Source organism: Heteronotia binoei, chromosome 10 (assembly GCF_032191835.1).
Source record: "Heteronotia binoei isolate CCM8104 ecotype False Entrance Well chromosome 10, APGP_CSIRO_Hbin_v1, whole genome shotgun sequence".
Lineage (NCBI taxonomy): Eukaryota > Metazoa > Chordata > Lepidosauria > Squamata > Gekkonidae > Heteronotia > Heteronotia binoei.
This window is the reverse complement of record NC_083232.1, coordinates 65,133,841-65,147,005: the sequence shown is the minus strand read 5'-3', so window position 1 is coordinate 65,147,005 and position 13,165 is coordinate 65,133,841. Positions and strand designations below refer to the sequence as shown.

The 13,165-nt window shown below is 44.5% G+C and overlaps 1 protein-coding gene across 3 annotated transcripts in view; it reads right to left on the bottom strand.

The window, feature by feature from the left end:
• The window catches only part of LRRC3B (leucine rich repeat containing 3B), a 151,425-nt gene that overhangs the window by 66,928 nt on the left and 71,332 nt on the right, over positions 1 to 13,165 (bottom strand). The window contains exon 1 of one of the 3 annotated variants that reach the window (XM_060248806.1): positions 6,352 to 6,701. The exons of 1 other annotated variant lie outside the window; for it this stretch is intronic. The gene's annotated coding sequence lies outside the window, so the exon portion shown is untranslated. Of the gene's footprint in view, positions 1 to 6,351; positions 6,702 to 13,165 lie in introns of those variants that run through there. One more of the 3 variants, XM_060248802.1, reaches the window with a different exon arrangement.

Here is a 13,165-nt window from a genome sequence, read left to right as displayed (position 1 = left end):
ATCAGAGAGGAAGAAGAAGAAGAAATTGGATTTATACCCCACCCGTCACTCCGAGTCTCAGAGTGGCTTACCATCTCTTTTCCCTTCCTCTCCACACAACAGACACCCTTGTGAGGTAGGTGGGCTGAGAGAGTTCTTTTGAGAACTGCTCTTGAGAAAGCAGCTCTTCAAGAACTGTGACTGACCAAAGATCACTCAGCAGGTGCATGTGGAGGAGTGTGGATTCAAACCCGGTTCTCCCAGATTAGAGCCTGTGCACTTAATTACTACACCAAACTGGCTCTCTACTCTAAACTGGCAGAACCTGCCCTTCATCTGCTGTGGGAGTCAGGAAGGGGCAGGAAACAGACCGCAGTGACTTCATTAGGCCAGCAGGGACCAAAGGAGAAGCCCTATAAGGCTTCCTCTGGGAGAGTGGCAAGGAAAATGGGATCTTAGGCAGGCAGCTGCTCATTGGGCCTAGGACTCAATCCCATAGATGCAAACCCCAGGATAGAGAGAGTGGGTGCAGGGCCATAGCCAGGATTTCATGTTTGGGAGGGCCCACATCAGGATTTGTTGTTTGGAGGGGCTGAGAGGCCACCCGGTTTGGCAGCCCTCGGCTCTTGGCACTGTAAGATGCCTTAATTTAAATTTTTAAATTTATATCCCACCCTATCCCGCAAGTGGGCTCAGGGCGGCTTACAGCATTAAAACAACCTTAAAATGAAGCACATCAAAAATTAAACATCACATCTACAGATGTGTCAAGTCAGATCCAAGAACAGTAGTCCATACAATTGGCAACAGACCACACAACAGCATGTAGGCTGGAAACTTTCAGCACAACTTGAGCACCTTGATGGTAGGGTGCTAGGGGAAGTAGTGACTTGAATTCCACAATTTAAACTCCCTTTGCCTGGGCAGTCACAGCAGCTCTGCTTCCCCCACCTTTCTTATGTGCCCCTCTCTCAGAGAGACAGAGACCTCGACTCTCCCCACCACCACCACCTTTGCTCTGCACGCTGTGTTAAGGAAGGGGAGAAAAAAGTGAAAAGACCAGCAGCAATGCTACTACTTCTTCAGAGTGTCAGTGAAGAAAGGGGACAGACTGGGGGTCCTCCAACAGAGGGGCCATACTGTTGGAAGGGTGGGTTAAAAGGATAGGCCTGGCCTCCCTGGGCCCACTGTCACTATGGGCCTGAGTAGGTGATACCAGAGTTGTTCCACCCCCAAGTAGTCCATTAAAAGGTGTACCTTTAGAGAACCATGGAGGAAGGGCACGACCTCACCTACAGGCAACTAAAGAGAAGTTGTTAGTAGGAGCAGGTAGTGAGTGATGTTTAAATAAAATCTCTCTGCTCTTTTCTGAGGTTCTTCCCCCAGAGCAAGCCCTACTAAAGGAACCCTGGAGAAGGAATTAGCCCCGAACTCCAGTCCAATGCTGGAGTCTGACAGGAGCTTAAGAGAGATTTCACAGACACTAGACTGAAATCGGAACATTCGAGAACAGGACCATGTTGTTACAAGAAGCATTTCTGCTTCGTTGTTCTTTCTGTCAATCACATTTTTATCCCAACCTTCTTCTAAGGTACTCAAGGAAGCACACATGGTTCTCATGTCCTCCACTTTACATAAGCAATATATATTTTCCTTATCTGCAGATACATGTAGAAATGCCCACAAGTTACTGAAATGCATATCACAGAAATTCTCTTCCATTTATGTCTTGTGCTGTATATAGCATATAACACCAGTATATAGCACAAATCCTCCTGTGCACAAGTATCTCTCCTGTGGAACACATGGATCTGTCAACTTCCATCATATTCCAAGGAATGGGCTGCCTGGAGTCAGGGGTTTCCTCCCCAAACAAGTTGTTAATGCTGCTATGCATAGAACAGGATTAATATGCCACTGTGATACCAAGGACAGCATAATGCAAAATACTTTGTTTACATACTAAAAGGCTCTGGGATTCTCTTTGGCAAACTGGCCCCTAATGATCCAGTAAAATAGCATGTTTCAAAAAGCAGAGCAAGACACACAGCTCTGTGCTTTCCAAAGAACTTTTCAGTAGATGCCATATCTCAATGAACATATAAAAACTTCATGTAATGTTCATGAGTTGGACCTCATTGAAAGCCAGCTTCCTATAACTAAACTGAAAAGAGCACATGTTATCAGTTTAATAGCTCTCGTTGACAAATGCTGCACATAGCAAAAGTTGTAATACCAACTGAACAAGGAATGTCTGATGGGATATAAACAGGATCAGTTTTGAAATGTAATTTGCATTTCTCCTTCACCCATGAGAATGTCACTCAATAAACCTTTTACATAATTATGGAAGGAGTCTAAAACTGTAGTGCCAAACCTGGAGTCACAGTGAATGGCTTAGTAAAAGTAACAACTCAGCCCAACTGCCCCACTGAATAGACCTGAGCATGATTTTCAGTAGATTGTTACTGAAGATTGCTACAGTACATTCAGTAGACTAGGTCTGCCCTGTGTGACAGTGGTGAAAAGGGCCAATTCCATGGCATTATTTGGAAAAGGACTGAAAAGAAAACAGCAGAATACTACAACGCCCTGCTATAAGCCTGTGATAGCACTTTGTTTGAAATGTCAGAAAGAGTTCTGGGTATTGATTATATCATCTTGAAAAGGACATTGCAGAACCAGAGATTTTTTTTTTTTAGGGGAAAAGGGCAAACTATATGATCAATGGACTGGAGCATCTACCAACTGGAAAAGAATAAAGAGTTTTGGGCCAGTTTCACACTAGACCTTTAATCTTGGTTCAGCCCTGTCCCCAGACTGACATTCTACACCACGCTAGAACCAAAAAAAACAACTCTGTAAGTCTATGATTCTAGTATGGAAAATGTTTGGGGACAGGGCTGAACCAGGATTAAAGGTCCCATGGGTTTCTTGAATTGGGGGGGGGGGGAGTGGAATTCCAAGGAACATGACAGGAGTTTATAGAATTATACACAGTGCTGAGAAAACAAAGTCATTTATTCTCCTGATACAAAATACTAGAACTCAGAGGAAACCAATTAAGCAGTAGATTCGTGGAAACAAAAAAAAGTATTTAACACATATTTTGGGGACTCACTTCTATATGATGTACCAATGGCTGCCAGTGTAGCAGCTTTAAACAGCAATTCATGCAAAATAATCATTTGTTGTTTGGCTATTATTTAGGCATTCTGTCTAAATCGAACCATTCTGTCTAAATCTACCTCTGAATAATAGTTCCAGGGGGAACAGCAATAGAAAGAAGCTTTGGATTTCATGCCTAGCTGGAGACTTTCTGGGATACCTGGTTGGGCATTGCAGGAAACAAGATACTAGGTCAGATGGACCATTGGTTCAATACCGCAGGATTCTCCTTAAGTTCTCTCATTTCTTATGAAAAATGTACCTTTGTTGGCAGGCTCTTTGCCCACAATCTCTGCTAGATTGTAACTCTTCATAGCTGTTTCCACTAAATTTTAACTCTTAAGAGGCTTGTGTTAGGAGCCCCCTAATTCTTCTCTGTTGGTCTGCTGGTCAGCAATACCTCTATGCTTCAAAAACAGCTATCAAAGGGTGCAAACAAATTGCATCCCTCTGTAGGTAGGTCACAAGCACTACATGGGCTCCCTGGGTTCTGTTTACTTGCTTTCTCACCCTTCCCCCCAAATAGATTCAGAAGGATGAGCGCAAAGCCTGTTTTCTCACTAGATTAAGATAAATTGCTTTTATTAACAACTTTAAAAAATCTTACCAAAGCTTTTCATTCAGAAATTGTTCTAGTTGGTTTTGTATTACTTGCTAAAAACTGTTTTCCAATTATTCTTTATTTCTCTAGGCCTTCTCTCTCATTAAAAAAATCCATGTTATAATTTTGCTCATTTTTTTTCTTTTTACAGAGCCACACACGGACCCAAAGCCCAACAAGGTTTTCTAATGCTCTAGAACCAATAAAGTTGTATTCTAGGTCAGGCAAATGTTTCTACATTTTGTTTATCTAAAACATTTCTGTCTTGTCCTTCCATCAAGGAGCTTTTACGCCTCTAAAAGTTATTCCTTCTGTTTGCAGACACAGTTAACAAGCAAGATCATGATCTGGCCAAACTAACAACTTTTTATCCCTTTTGATTTCAAGTCTGCTGCTGAAACCAATGGGATTTAAAACTGACCTTTTGGGGGGCTGCTTTGTGCATCCACTTTAGCAAATATAAATAATTTGACAGAAAATAGAAGTTAAACCCAAGAAGATACCACCTTTCAAAAATGAATAGCAAGAGGCTCCGTTCACCTTGCTTTGTCTGCACAACTAATCCCACTATTGTCAATACATGTTTTTCAAAAATATGACAAAGCGCAGTGACATGTCTCCAAAAGTAGGGAAATCACTGTATGTTTATTCCCCCACTTCAAACAGAATGTAACCATATTTAATTTCTAAGCAGGATTTCCACAATTCTGCCTTCAGAAGGCAAATTCCTTCAATTATTTCTTGCTGTGTGTTTTCCTCCAAGTCAGTGGTGGCATTCTGAGAGAGTACCAGGGCTTTTCGAGGGCGTTGATTTGGGATTATCATCCTGGAATCATCACAGAATGTTTCAGCAAAACATCCTAGCTGATAATCTCACATTATTCATACATCTTAGTGTTTTCACCAAACATCACCCATCTGCATAGGCAAGACCTTGCTGCTCTTTAAAAGATCACTGTATGGCCTGACTGTATGGTTTCACCTCACCTCATCCCTTGAATGTGTAAACAAAACAGGAGCTGAAGTGAATTAATGGACTGTTATCCTTCCATAACTGAACACGTAAACAAGGCCTTGCTTTCCAAAGTGGTTCCAAAAGATGCATGTTCAGAGGCTGACTGAGCTAGGGCACTGATAAGCAAGAGAGATACAAACTGGTCCAAGATCACCTTCCCATTAAATTTGGCTTTTAAGTATTTATGTTTGTTACCTTTCTTTCCTGGTACACGTGGCTTATCAGTAATCATCTTTCTCAGCATCCAAAAGCTATGATTTTTCCAGTAACAGCACATAAAAGATTACAAAAGGCCCAAGCACTTCTACCAGCCTACAAAGGAAGTAGAAATATAGCTTCTGTGGGCAGTCCCCATGTAGGCAGTCAAAGGCAATCGTTCTCATTGACTTTGGAGAGGTCAAGAGGGCTAGGTCCAAACCTAATTTTTGGCTGCAAGTCAGTTAGTGGCACATCTCCCATTTGCATTAATGGATCCCATCTCTTTGACAGTATTAAGAGAACAGCCTGTAAGTAAAACTTATTTACACAAATCTGTTCAATGACATCAGGGCTTATTTGAAGCACTAAGGGTTGCTGAACTTGTCCTATCAATTGTACCATTGTTCTGACACTCTGAGCCAAAATATCACTAAATTGGGATATCAGAAACAGACACAGGGCAGGGCAGGGCAAAGGTACTAGGTGAGTCAGTTTATAATATAGTTTACATATTCTGGACTTTGATATCAAGCCACACATTCACTCTGCACCTGTTATTGACAGTCCTTTAATGAAGTCATAAGCAAAAGTTAAGCATGTGAACATCTTATCATGAAGAACACATCACCATGAACCTGGCACCAGGATGTATTCCATCCCAACTTATACTGCCAAGTGCCATTTTTCCTGTATTTCCCAGAATCCTTTCTTTCCCCTCCAGAATCTCCTTTTGTATTTTAAAAGTCACCTTTCCATGACATTTGGCATCTCAAAGTCCTTATGTAGTTTGACCCTTTTCTCTCTAAGTTCAGCACTGGACCAATTCAAACATCTGGTGTGCTATTTTCTTATCATCTCTAAAGGCTATGTGACAATTGGTTACATCCACATGCACACTCATAGCCCCAAGTATTTTAAAAAAGAAGATGCTACTGTTGTGGTACCACCCTAACCAGTCCATACAGAGAAAGGCACACAGAGACACACACTGCCAGTTACCACTTCCTGAGAATCTCTACACCACCATTACATTTCTCATTTCAGTGTCACATTGTAAGGTCTTCTACATACAACACACACACACACCCCGCACATCACCGTCCTTTCTTGACACAAATCCCCCACCCTTTCCCTGTATTGGGATTTCTTCCCCGGTAGGGGAACCGGGCTTGGCGAAATGTGAAAGATCCAAGAGCCCCTGGTGATCTGAAGTTGGCACAGGGCGCTACCCTAACTCTGCAACCCACCCCAGGCATCCAAGCCTGCCCCCCCACCCCCTCACGCGTGCCAAGGAGTTCTTCCGAGAGCCTTACCAAGTGCGGCGGCGGGGTGACTCAGGCAGGGAAGGCGAGGCGCAGAAGGCATGCATGGAGAGCTGCAGCTTGCAGACCGGAGCCTCTAAGCCTCACCTGGGAGTCGCCGCTGCTGCGACTGCAGCCCGGATCACAGCCCTGGCTGCCATTTGTTGCACGCCTGCCCGGGGAAGCCAAAAGCGAGGCATTTAGGGAGAGCTCTTCCTCCCAATCCCGAGGAGACTCGGGAGTCCTGCCGTAGCAACCGATCAGGGTTCAAGGTTCCCCTTCTCTCTCCCCCCCCCTTTTTTTTTTTCAGTTTTTCAGTGTGGCAAAATCCCCAAGCGACCCGAGGCGCTTCCCGCCGCTCGGCTGGACTGCCGCCTTGCCCTTCGCCTCATGTTGGGCTGCCAGCCGGCGGGCACGTCCCAATCGCTCGGGCCCTTCGCTCCTCGAATGCTGAGCAGTGGCGGCGGCGGCGGCAGCAGCAGCGGTAGGTCGGCGGCGGCGGCGTCCTGCAAACCCGGGCGTGGCACCAGAAAGAGAAAAGACAGCGCCTTGGCCAGAGACACGCCAAACCCGGGGAGGACTTGGAGCCGCTCTGCGCCAGGGAGGCGGCGGGGCCCCGATCGCCTCGTGCTCCACAGGTGCTGCCGCGGCGGCGATCAGGGAGGGGCTTCTCGGTGTTGCAGCCCCCGCCCTCTCCTCCTGCCCACCCCCGGGGGACTTGGCATTCCGGGCGAGGGGAGGGAGGGAATCGCGAGCGGGTTCCCTGCTGGCTGGCGAGGCGCGCACGCAGCCTTTGGCCAGGCGGGAGCCGCCTCGCTTTGGAGGGGTAGAGTTTCCGCTTATTAGACGTGCAGGCAAAAGAGGCACGGAGTGCAAGCGGGTTGTCTGGCGCGCTTCTCTCCCCAGCTGGGAGTGTCTGCAGGCAGAGGCGAGGCCAAGGGAAGTCACAGCAACCCCTTCCTAAATGGGCACGCCAGGATTCCCCCCCCCCCCCGCCTTCCTCCGCGCGCCTCCGGAAAGGTTATCAGCTTAGCGTCTCTTCTCGCTCTCTGGGCTCCCAAAGCCAGGGCTCTGCTCTGCCATGCAAATCTTCCGTTTGGCTAAACGTCGGTCTCTTGCAAGAAAGCGTTCTCTGCTGTGCCTTGGGATCTCGCTTCGGAGTTTCTTTTCCCCGGCCAAATCTAGCATTATTTCAAGACATACTGCACGGAAGCCAAGCGTCCTTGCAAGCCACGGGATTTTCTAGGTTTCAAATCCTACGCCCTCCCCCTCGCTGCCTTTGTTGTGGTTTGCTCTGTAGTGCAATCCTAAACGGAGTTTTCTCCACCGCTGGATTCTGAAGGGTGCAACTCTATTTAGGACTGCACCATTCATTTGCACCTGCCAACCCTGCCATTTTTAGGCTTCCCGGGTTTGATGTCATTCTTCATGACGCTCAACAAACTCCAGCTCCTGTTGCTCTTGCGAACCCGACTTATGCTTCGGGCACTTAGGAAATTTGGAAATGTCCCCTCTTGGCTGAAGCATTCCAGCGCTATTATAAGAAAAGATATAATGCTGCCTTGACTCCCTTTTGGAACACTGAACTGGTAGCAACCACTCCTCTGCAATCTCCGCCTCCCCCACTCCTTTCCCCCTGTTGATCTAGCAGTCTCATTGACGGTGATGCATCTTTTTATCTTTCCCAGCTCGCTCAGGAATCGTATATGCGCAGATCAGTTCCCCATCTCAGTTTTCGAATGGAGGGGAGGAGGAGAGTCAGATTGGGGGCGAACCTGCCAGGAGGAACCTGCCATCTGCCCCAGCGAATGAACGAGTTCGTTTCGTGCCGGCTGAACCACCCTCCCCACCCCATTTTCTTTCCTCGGCACTTTCCATGTATCGGTGCACAGCAGCTTAAAAGAGGAGATGAAAACTAGGCAACGATGCAGTTTATACCAGGGGCGCAATGCAGTCTGATTGCATGATGTGCATCAAGACTGTCCGGCGATCTGTTCTGTCTCTGCTACGAGCCTTCCCTCCAACCCAGGAAGCACCGCCGGGAACAAATCCTCGCTTGCAAGAACGCGCGCCCAGTCCCTGACTAGGCAAAGCAACAGGCGGCAAGTAGCTTTACTGTATCTAGTAGGCGCCTCCTGCTCCGTACTGCGAGGACAGAAGGCATGGCTACACGAGGACCAGCTCCTCCGCGGCCTACTCAGGGAAGCCACTTGAGCCTCCAGGGGCTTGGAGAGAAGGAAAGCTTCAACCTTCTGCTGAGACTGAGGAAAGGAGGAACTCCGCGGGAATGTTTTTTACCTTCATGCACAGTGCGCGGGTGGGGAGAAAGCGCGCCTCTAAGGGGAAGGGGAGGTAAATTCGGTTTGGGATGAGGGAGCGCTTAGATTTCCCCCGGGGGGTGGGGGGTGGGTGGTAGGGGCCGCCTGCCTTAGATCTGGCTTCCAACTATCCTCAGATGGAAAGTAGATAGGGTTGGCATTCAACCAGCAGGTCAGTCCCTGTAATGGGATAGAGCACAAGCCTTGAGAACAGTATACCAGCAATCTAGATAAGGTTGCTACATGCCTTCTCTTAGCTGAACATACGTGGGTTTCACTCATGTTCCAGTGTCTGGCATGTTGTGATGGAAATCACCAGATCAGTTATCTAGCCGATGGTCAAGCAGGAAGACAACCAGGTCACAGGTTCAAAGATTTATTTGTCAGGCAAACAGGTGAACACAGAAACAAGTCTGCAAGCACCCACACACAACTTAGGGTGGGCTAGACAATTATAGGCATTGGTTACATAGTATTTGAGCATGCACAACGAGTCGGGTGTTTTTTCTTTTCAATACTTAAGATTCTGAGCGAATTTCAACTGCTGACATCTGCACAGTCCAAGGAACAGTCTGTGTTAACCGTAGCGTTTTCGGTTTCCGCCATAGTCCTAGAAATAAATGTTAACCAAGACATTTGCTTACCAGCTTCCTTTAGATAAGCTGTTTTAAGCACAAATACATACTTCTTCTTTTTACAAAGTGATCACAGATTACATGGAGGACAAATATGGCTGCCCTAATGCTCAGATGTATGTTCATTTCTCAATGTCATCTTCAGATTGTATTTCCACATCATCTAGAAAACATAAATGGTTAACATGCTTCATTCCTGTATATTTTTCTGGCCATCTTTGAAAATCTAGTTCTGAAATACAGGATTATGCTGAATGTTTGACCCCAACGAAACTACTAGATTCAAGTTGGTCAGCTTCACTGCTGGAGCTGTTGATACCAGACTTCCATGGCAAAGGTTTTCCTGCTTCCAGTTTCCCAACAACTGCCATTCTCCCCATCACCACCCTGATTTTTCAGGTATTTTTTTTTAAATCAGCAATTGAGTATCAATTGAGTATTGTTATAATACTTTAACAATATGTAAATCAGGTTATCTGAATTTCCAGCTTTTTTAATTAAAGAAAATCTCTGGCCCTTTTACTGGGAGAGATATAATGGGAAAGGCATATCTCCACAATAAAAAAGTGATTGATGGTAATTCAAGAAACCTGGTAGATGCATTGTTATAACAATGATATAACAACACTCAGTTGCCAATTTTCAAAAAAAAAGTCTTCTAGCAGTAGGGGTGTTGTGTGGACTGGGCCCCCCATCCACACTCAGGCTTTACTGCAACGTTTCCCAAAACTTTACAGCAAAGAGATTTTGGGAAAGACTGGATAAAAGCCATGGAGAACCTGGGAGGTGCATGAATGCACAACATTGCTGGGGGGGTGGGGTGGAGTGGGAAAACAACATTGATTTCTGGTGTATAAACCACATTGGAAAAGTCTTATTCCCAAATAAAATGGCAGAGCTTGTAATATTCAAAAGAATACCCCTGGAGGACAAAGTGCATTGTAAGGTACAAATGCAATACACTCTAGGAACCAAGGCACATGATGATAAAATAATTACTGTATTTAAGAAATACTGCAGTTCAAGAATACAGTATTGATCCTTCCAGTGAGAAATCAAACACAGTATAAACTACAAAGCAATTGACCAGTATCTGAATCTTGCAGGGCAATGCCTATTTTAAGTAAACCTACTTCGTCAACTTCCCATGCCCAATAGGATGCTGGGCAAAAGGACATGGCTGCCATCATTTCCTACTAAATCAAAATGCTTCAGTGGCACAGCAGAAAAAAAATCAAATGTACCTCTAATCAAATCTTAAATCCATTAGATAGAATAAAATCATGCACATCAAAACCAACAAAGCCTGAATGTTAAAAAGGTCTGCAGGATCCCTTCACTTAAACAAAAACAATACTTCAGTCATACATCAGACCTTAGAACGCTGACTTCACTTACTATAGTCCGCAGGTAAGCTGGAGTTTTGTTAGTAGTAGAAATAAAACAGGAGTCCTGTAAGAAAAATTGTATCCCTTTTTAGTATTACATTAACATTTTTTTTTACTTTAAAAAGTTGTAATTGTTAGAATAGCAGCTATGTTGTCTTATAAATATTTTTATATTGTATAAGAATATAATAAATATAAGTGGAAAGTGCTGTCCAGTGACAGCTGACTTATAGTGACCCTTATGGTGACCCTGTAGGGTTTTCAGGGCAAGAAACATTCAGAGGTGGTTTGCCACCACATCACTAAAGCTTATGCTGGAACAAATTTTGTCATCTGACCAACAACCACTTAATTCCTGTTTTAGAAATAACCTAAGTAGATGACATGGCTTTGAATTTGTTTTACTACTGCACTCTCCTAATCCTCAGATGCCTACATCTATACCACAACTGCATCATAATAAGGATCAAGGGGAGGAGTCGTATGGCTATATGGGAATGAGTCACACAGTAGTTGCCAGTGAAGAGGGAAAGACTTTATGTAGCCATGGAGATAGCTGTATACATTTCATGACTATAAACTAGAAGAAGAAGAGATTGGATTTATACCCCACCCTTCACTTGGAGTCTCAGAACAGTTTACAATTTCCTTTCCCTACAGCAGGCACCCTATGAGGTAGGTGGAGTTGAAAGTGCTCTCAGAGAACCCAAGGTCACTCAGCAGGTGCATGAGGAGGAGTGGAGAATCAAAACTCAGTTCTCCGAGATTAGAGTCTACACACTTAACCACTACACCAAACTGGCTCTCCAAACTACATAAATAAAGTTGCAGTTCTAAGGACACTTATTTTGAGAGTAATAAAATGGGACATCTGAGTAGATCGGTTTAGGACGGGATCAAAAGCAGCTCAGTTCATTCTTCTCAGTTCATAACATAAACAGGTAGTTTAGGTTGAGAGTCTGTTAATGGCTCCAAATAGGGTTGCTTGTCCAACGTAGGAGCAGAGGATCCCCTAATTTCACGGGTTCCTACCTGCAGCTGGCCAACAGGGAGAAGCCCAGCCCCCAACAGCCATGACTCCGCATGATGTTCCTGAGGTAATGACATCACACAGAAATGATGTTGCACAATGATGCTATGGTTTTTGAGCAAAATCCCATGGTTTGAGATCAATTTCAGCATAGACTTTGCTCAAAAACTAGAGCATCACCCTTGATATCCCCAGTGTGATGATATCACCTTGGCATGACATCATCCTATTGCGAATATCACATACAGTGACATTGTTCCACCTCTACTCTTGGAAAGCTCCCTCCCACCCCCACCAGCACAAGCAACCCTAGTCAATCCTACCAAGATTCCATGACAGAGTCAGGATTCAGACTTGAGTCTCTCAGATCCTAGTCTAACCCTCTAACCACTACACCACACTGACTTGTAATAGTTGCCCCTCATATAAGTAGTCAACTACTATTTCTTGAATAGAAAGGTTTGCCTTCCAATGGTGTCCCCAAATGCTCCTTTATCTCTTATCTTTTAATAACCACTGAGTTTTACATAATAAGCTGACCAGGCTACTATTGGGTGGGCTGCTGAGGTGTGAGAAATCTCTCTTCTGACTAATAATAAGTGTCTGGCAGGGGACAGTTTTCATTCACTTTTATGAGAAATGTTTTGTATTGCAGAGTCAGGCATGTCGGTAGTGAGAAGAATAACCAAATGCAAGTTATGCTAGGACACGCTGCTTTAGTATAACATGACCATCTATTTTTGCTCCCTAAGCTGTGAAACCTAACCAAAGATTACAAAAATCTGTTTTGTATGGGAGGCCTGTTCACCCAGTGTTTTCTATCATAGAGCCTGCAAAGTTCATGTTTTATATATGTTTGTTTGAAAAATAGAAGTACTTTTGTATAAAGGGAAAAGAAATCAAAAGTCCTGTCAGATGGCTGCAGGGCAAACTCTATTTTTGTCGGAGGCATCAGAAATGCACCTATCCAGGCAACATCCTTTTAGAAACGGAGGGTTTAAAATGTTCTCTACATAAATTGACAATGTTTAGGACTTTCAAAAGTGTTCCATCATCCCTCCAGTCTTTCAAATCCTTATCCATACACTGACCTTTATTCACATAAATCTGATCAGCAATATTGATTTGAGTAAAAAAAATTCTGTGCAAGGTAACAATAATTTATTTCTGATCCACTTATTTAAACACATACAGAGGAGCACCAACTAATCAGTGATGTCATAACAACATCTAGTGGTCCATCTAGGCCAGGATCCTGTTTCATGCAGTGAGCAACTAGATGCCTGGGAGGGCAAACAAATGGCCAACACTTCCACTGTGCTGCCTCTTAGAACTGATATTCAAAGCTTTCCTGTAGATACCAGGGCTAGTAGCCATTGATGGACTTGTTCTTCATGAATCTGTCTAGTAGTCCCTTTTTAAAGTTATCATTATGGCCCCTGGCAGTAAATTCTGCAATTTAATTACTAATTGAGTAAAGAATTACTCCCTTTTGTCTGTCCTGAATCAACTGCTCATCAACTGCATTGGGA